Here is a 7713-nt window from a genome sequence, read left to right as displayed (position 1 = left end):
AGAATGAATACGATAGGCGGGGAGTGGAGGCAGCACAGAGTCATCCATCGTGGACGAGGCGGGGGGAAGAGGTATATAGTTTTGTTGGGATGGAAACTGTGGTTGGACGATGAGTGCTGTGGAGGTAGCCCGAGTGTGGGCGTTAGGCGTAGAGGAAGATGGAGGACGTGACTTTGGAGCTGAGGTAGGCGGGATGGATGCCTTTGTAGTAGAGGTTTAAGAGGCGGGAGTGGGAAGGCGTTGTCGTTTCGCAGGCGGAGCCGATATAGAGCGGCGTAGAAAGGCGGAAGAAGGATGAAAGGTTTGGGACGTGTTCCATCCAGCAGATGTACGTGAAGGAGAAGCACGGCGTTTAGGAGGCGATGAACGAGCACGACGGGTAGCTGACGAAAGGCGAGGATAGGCGGAGGATGGAGGGGATATGGGTCGATCACGACTGGAGTCTGGGCGGGTGGTAAATAATGGGGTAGAAAGGCGTTGATGAGCTCGAGAGGAGCGGCCGGAGGAACGATCTCTTTGCGAGGAACATGGAGGCGATCGACGAGTAGAAGTTCGGGGAGGCGGTCGAGAGTCGTCACGATGGCGCTTGGGATAGCTGCTGTGGGGACCCTGATCGTTTCCATGGTTGTCGTCGTAGTCGTCACGGTCGCGGCGATGATGCTGCGAATGATCGTCAATGATCTTGCGAGACGATGCACGTTTCCGACGGCAGTGTGTGTCAACCACGTGTTTGGGAACGCCGGCACGGATGCGATTTCGACTGTCATCATCGCGCATGGTGCGGCAATCAGGAAGGCGATGTTAAGGCGAGCCGCAGTAGAAACAGGAATTGAAAGGATGGTTGTGACAGTTGGAGTGTGCCCAACGTGGCAGTGACTCGTAAGAAGGGGCAGCAGCAGCAGTATAAGTAGGCGGAGGGTGAGTAGTGGAGGCGTTGCATACAAGGCGGTAGGAGGCGTAGTGTATGTGGCAGGAGCAGCAACTTGGCGTCGACGGGATTTGGAGTCACCGGAGCCTTGATCCGAGAGGATGAGATTGCGGCGAGAGGCGATGTTGAGGGTGTGGCGAATAGTAGGCGTGCATTCAGATCCATCCTCGCGCGCCTTGAATTGGAGCTGGCAGACGGCGTCCCACATGTCTTTGTTGGCAGCAAAGGCGTTAGAGTAAAAACGAGTTCGAAAGAGCTCAAAGGTTTTCACATGACCTTCGCGAGCCGTGAGAGCATCGGCGTTCGCAGGGAGGGTTGCCGTTTCGATGAGATTGATCTGATCGTCGAGAGTAGTGAAAAGGGTCTCGGCACTGATGTCCTCACTGTACTTGAGTTGAGTGAGACTCGCAAACAGGATCATGGGATCGCGGGTGCCGGCTTCATGGCGCGCCATAAGAGCGGCCCAGAGAGTGAAGGGAGAGGCGTGGGAACCGATGACTTGTTGGAGGATAGGCGTGAGGGAGTTGAAGAGAAATGCCTTAGCTTGGACGCGTAAGGCGGCGAGGGACTCCGCGATATACTCGTCCAGGAACTTGCGCGTGAAGTCTTGTTCGAGGCGTTTCACGGTTGTCAGGCGCTGTTCCAAGGTGTCTCCAGCATAACCGTCGGTAGAGTACTTCGCATCGTTGCGGATCTTGTCCACCTGGAGCTTGGCCTCGCTGATAGTGTAGGTGTCCGTTTCAATGCGCGTGGGGCAGTAGGTCTCGTTGGTGTAGAAGGAGAAGAAAACCGCGGTCACGGCCGCTTCTTCAAACGCGGTGCGCCACGCAGCATAAACTTGTAGGCGTTGTCGTGAAGAATGCCGGAGTAGGCGGTAATGGTCGAAGCAGGAGGGCTCATAACCTGTCACGAAGCAAGAAACAGGAGGTAGGCGTAGGTGATAGGCGTGTAGCAACTTTGCGCAGAGTGTCCAAGACAAACCAAGTGCGGGACAGGGGAAAACCAAAAGTGACATTTAGTCGTTTACAAACTATCTAGCTTCGTTCCTAGTGGCTAAAACTCAGCCAAAGGGAAACTCTGACCTGTGAGAATCAGCGCTCTTTTCCTTGTGCTAGAGCCGTGATTGGGTGAGCAATCACTAGGGTAGGGTTGCGACATGAAGAATATGCAGAACATGCAGGTATAAAGCGGCCACTGTCTCGGCCTGTCAGAGTTGATAGACTCGGCGATAGAGTTTGGGAGAAATAGGCGAGGACAAAAGGCGTGAACACAGGCGAGGGAAAAGCACCACTTGACAGGCCGATACTAGAACCACGTGTTGTGTAACCGCTTCGCTAATTGTGACGCGCCAGGGGCGGTGTGTAATCTTCGGTTTTTCCTTCGCCCAACGTTTGATACCTCGTGCTTCGACCGAGCTTCTTCGACGTTCGGTCCTCGTCTTCGTACGCAGCCCTTGTTATCTGGATTCCCGAGGGAGGAACGGATAAATCCTTGCGGAAATAATCCGGGGAAGCTGGGAATCGAACGCACGACCTTTGAGTTAACCCGCTCGGATGGACGAGATTTCCGATGCTCTACCACTGAGCTATTTTCCCTCCCCGGTGCGAATCCATGTTGCAGCCTCTGCACGCAATACACGTGGCCCGGAGCCACGCCGTGTGCCACGTGTATTGCGTGCAGAGGCTCTTCCTCACAGTTCATGTCCTCACCTCGTCAGAGACTTGTATTAAATGTAAAACCAACATACGACATTTGGTTTTTGTATTGAAAATGAATACGAAGTATTGAACTTTTAACCAATAAGACTAATGTCGGATAGAATTGTCTTATTCGCCAAGTTATCCATACTAGTACATGAAAACTCTGTTACTCACACAACGACCTGTAGGGTAGAATTGACTTACGAAGTATTCGCCAAGTTATCCATACTAGTACATGAAAACTCTGTTACTCACACAACGACCTGTACTAAAGTTGCGTTTGCGGCCTGACCACAGTTCTTGATGTGTCCAATGAAGGCATGGGGACTGACATCCTCTCACCTCCAGGGATGTTGCAATGGCTTGCATTTCCAACGAGGAATCTAGAAAGGGTACAGTTAAAGATACCATAATCAAGATACGCGGTACGTTGGAAAAAAGATTGTGGCATGGTCGACGTCCTCTTGGGTCGCGTCACCAATTTCGAGTTAGTGACGCGACCCCTCGCTTTAGTGGCCACACCACGGTCAGCGTGCTGCAGTGTACTGATCATTTGTGAATTTACCATCGGCAACACGTCCCAACTGTGGTACGGCCATATCGCCTGGTGACTGCATAGTCAACGTGATCACGGTGTCAGGGACGACAGGTTGGCAAGCTTCAGTGGTGTCGGCTCAGCGATAAATAGCCCCGAGTGATGTAAGTTATAGTTTCACTGACAAGGTCGATAAGTATGTCATATGTACTGATCGTCATAACTCCGAGTGTGCGACTTGGTGTGTCAGTAAGTTGTTACTAATGAGGTTGTTTAACGCAACCACCGGAACAAAAACTCCTTCGTGCCCCAGTCCAGTGCCCCAGTCCAGTGCCCCTGCCAACACTGCGTTCCTACGGATTCACAGAGATGAACATGCCATGTGGGTCGGTAGACGATCGTACGGCCTGTCTATTTATGTTGTTTATGGATGCACTGTACTGTGCATCATCCAAACACAAAGCACAGCAGGTACTTCTCTGTACTCGTAGTAGTCAAAACTCGTTACCTTGTTTGTCGAGCTCTGCTCGACTTATTTCTGTTCTTGGGATGCTGAGTCGAGATCATGGTTGTTTAGGAGATGCTGTGTCAAAGTCTTGGTGTGTATGTCGATACGCCTGTGTTTTCAGCCAATAGCACGCTGTATATGTTCAATGTGAGCGATATGTTGCTCGCACGACAACCCCATCGCTCAATATATTCGGATTGTCTAAAAAATAACTGACCAATCAAAATTCAATCATTTGTCGGTTATCCAATCACCGACTTCAAATTTGTCGGTTTGATGTCGGATGCCACCTATACGTATACATGTAGCTGCAGCACCCAAAGCATTCAGTTCTCAAAGAAAAAAAGTATGCATTAATCAAAACATCAAACACCGACTTAGAAACTAGAGCCTATTGGAGAACTGGTCGTGCGCAAAAATTTTGTCGTCGATGGACGTGGCTTATTGGTGGTGCCAGGTGCAGCCGTCGTGATAACAGGCAAATTGGTGGTGGTGTCAGGAACTGTCGAGGTGGTGCCTGGGGCCGTTGGGGTGGTGCCTGGGGCCGTTGGGGTGGTGCTGGATGCAGCTGTGGTGGTACTGGGTGCCGATGTGCTAATGACAGGAGCAGCCGTCGTAGCAGGCGAATTGGTGGTACTGGGTGACGCCGTGATGGTGCTGGGATAAGTCGTGGTAGTCACAGGAGTAGCCGTTGTGGTAGCAGGCGAATTGGTGATGGTGGCGGGAGCCGATGTTGTAGTGCAAGGAGCGTTGGTCGTGGTGCCGGTAACCGCCGTGGTGGTGCCTGGAGCCGTTGGGGTGGTGCTGGGTGCCGATATGCTAGTCACAGGAGAAGCTGTCGTGGTAGCAGGCGTATTGGTGGTACTGGGTGAGGCCGTGGTGGTGCTGGGATCAGTTGTGGTAGCCACAGGAGTAGCCGTTGTAGTAACAGGCGTATTGGTGGTGGTGCCGGGGGCTGCAGTGATGGTGCCGGGGGCTGTCGTGATGGTGCCAGGGGAAGCCGTGGTGGTGCAAGGTTTGGAGATGATGATAGGAGGTTTGGTGATGATGCAAGGAGGTTTGGTGACGATGCAAGGAGGTTTGGTGATGATGTAAGGAGGTTTGGTGATGATGGAAGGAGATTTGATGAGCAAGGGTTGAATGAAAGTGGATGTTGCGCCATCGGCTGCACTGGTGGATACCAAAAGGCTAGTGAGTACGGTGGTCGAGACGATGTAGCGAATTGTAACCATGGGTAGGTTTGGGTGTCTTTTGCGAGGCAATTTGAGAATGATGAAAAGCGATCGCCCCATTCATCAATATCGTTAGTCCCTATTCAGAGACCATACGATACATAATGCGAAGTATGTACACACCGACTTCGAAGTACTCCTTTACCTAGTGTATCCACCGCACGGAATGCTAGACCTTTTATTGTCCTTCTACCCCAAATCTGGACTTTTGTGCTGGTTCGCCAACTCCATCGATGGATTCTTTGTACTGACTTTTGTATGTAAAAATCGTCCAGTGTCACACTAGTTTTATTCACACACTTGATTAGTCTTCTGGATGTTGATTGATCGATCGATTGACTGCCGATTTGCTGCTCATTCAATTGGGTACCCCACTCCAATTTCGAATCGAATTGACAATACTACGTAGTACTAGCTTGTGAGTTCATTCTTCAAGGCAATGTGTGTACAACAGTAAAAATATTCAACAATTCCATCGAGTTGCGTCACTATCACACCGTGGGCTCTAACATTCCAGTTTTATCGCCTAGCAGCGGAATCGTGGCATCAATTCGATCAAGGTTGTCGAGCTACCTCTTTTCCATGTGTTCTTTTGACAAGAAATTGACGACGGTGCGTAGTTCTACATGTGGATTAGTCGAGAGTATAATTCTTGTACTGCAACCTCGTGTCCAGATTGACCAGTTCTTTTTGCTGAGTTGGGAGCGCAACTACTTATTTACACCTGAACTAAGTAGGACAAGCATACACCCATAGTTGCTGATTCAGTTCCAGAGTTCCTGGTAAGTCCTTGGCATCGACTTCAGACAGCCTAGTTAGGATCGAGTCAGAACTCCCCTAGGCTGAAACATGGCCACCCCGAACGTTACACCTCTCGTATATCACCACGAACTCACCCAGTACCACCAATACGCCTGCTACCACGACGGATGCTCCTGTGACAAGCACAAGAGCACCCAGCACCACCGTAGCTTTACCACCACCAGTACCCCTGCTACCAGCATGGCTGCTCCTGTAACTACCACAGTGGCACCCAACACCACCACGGCCACACACAGCACCACCAGCAGTACCCCTGCTACCACGACGGCTGCACCTGGCACAAAGGCTCCTTGTACAACGAATATGAAGCCTTACACGACTAAATCAATTGGGACACGTACATCGACGACAAAATTTACCAGTTCTTCATCAGGCACTGGTTGCTAAGTCGTGTGTTAGATGTTTTGATTAATACATACTTTTTTTCTTTGAAAACTGGCTGCTGTGGGTGCTGCAGCTACATAAACTGAAATCGTGCTGACAGCCACGATCGTTGTGTCTGTCATCACACTGGCTACGAATGTTATGTTGATAATTTTTTACCCGTGTGCTCAACCTCTGCTTTTTGCACAACTACTACGGTTCCAATCCGTACAACGTGTATACGTCACTAAATGAATCCCAATTACTTGTTCCTCTCGCCCTGCTAGTGGTTCATAAAGTGGAGAAAACGACGCAAAAAGTAGAAAATATAGCCAACACCATTTTTGTTGAGGAAAAATGTGGTTAGGGTTTGACCAGTTCTTGTCACCATTCTACTCGAATGGATATATGAATTGAGCGCCTTCGATGGATCGGATTTTTGCTACCTGGATCAAGCTGACATCTGTTATCAGGCTGAAACACCCCGAACGTTACACCTCTCGTGCATATCTGCTCATCCAAGATACAGTCGTACAGAACGTAATGTTCATTCATATTTAGCTCAGCGGTTGTGTGTTGCGTGAATAAATGCAAGGTCGTGCACAATAATTCCTTTGAGAAATTCTTTTAGCAAGTGCCGTTTGATATCAATTTGTGCGCATTATCCAACGAGCTAGCGCGAATGAGTGGAAGGGAAGGTTCTGACTCGACCCTAACTAGGCTGTCTGCAGTCGATGCCAAGGAATTGAGGAAACCTGGGACTGAACCAGCGACCATGGGTGTATTCTTGTCTTACGTAGATCAGGTGTAAATAAGTAGTCGCGCTCCCAACTCAACAAAAAGAACTGGTCAATCTGGACAAGAGGTTGCACTACAAGAATTATACTCTCGACTAATCCACATGTAGAACTAGGTTTAGTACGTATCTTCGGCTACTCCTGTGACTACCTCGACTGATCCCAGCATCACCACGGCGTCACACAGTACCACCAATACACCTGCTACCACGACGGCTTCTTCTGTTACAAGCACAAGAGCACCCAGCACCACCGTAGCTTTACCACCACCAGTACCCCTGCTACCAGCATGGCTGCTCCTGTAACTACCACAGTGGCACCCAACACCACCACGGCCACACACAGCACCACCAGCAGTACCCCTGCTACCACGACGGCTGCACCTGGCACAAAGGCTCCTTGTACAACGAATATGAAGCCTTACACGACTAAATCAATTGGGACACGTACATCGACGACAAAATTTACCAGTTCTTCATCAGGCACTGGTTGCTAAGTCGTGTGTTAGATGTTTTGATTAATACATACTTTTTTTCTTTGAAAACTGGCTGCTGTGGGTGCTGCAGCTACATAAACTGAAATCGTGCTGACAGCCACGATCGTTGTGTCTGTCATCACACTGGCTACGAATGTTATGTTGATAATTTTACCCGTGTGCTCAACCTCTGCTTTTTGCACAACTACTACGGTTCCAATCCGTACAACGTGTATACGTCGCTAAATGGATCCCAATTACTTGTTCCTCTCGCCCTGCTAGTGGTTCATAAAGTGGAGAAAACGACGCAAAAAGTAGAAAATATAGCCAACACCATTTTTGTTGAGGAAAAA

The 7713-nt window shown here is 49.8% G+C and overlaps 1 pseudogene across 1 annotated transcript; it reads right to left on the bottom strand.

Annotated features, from left to right (window-relative positions):
• Positions 1 to 2433: 2433 nt before the first annotated feature.
• Positions 2434 to 2523, bottom strand: H257_08132 (annotated as a pseudogene). Its single transcript has one exon. The product of its transcript is annotated as a tRNA-OTHER (tRNA).
• Between the last annotated feature and the right edge of the window lie 5190 nt (positions 2524 to 7713).

Source organism: Aphanomyces astaci (assembly GCF_000520075.1).
Source record: "Aphanomyces astaci strain APO3 unplaced genomic scaffold supercont1.17, whole genome shotgun sequence".
Classification (NCBI taxonomy): domain Eukaryota; phylum Oomycota; class Saprolegniomycetes; order Saprolegniales; family Verrucalvaceae; genus Aphanomyces; species Aphanomyces astaci.
This window is presented reverse-complemented; position numbering and strand designations above follow the sequence as displayed.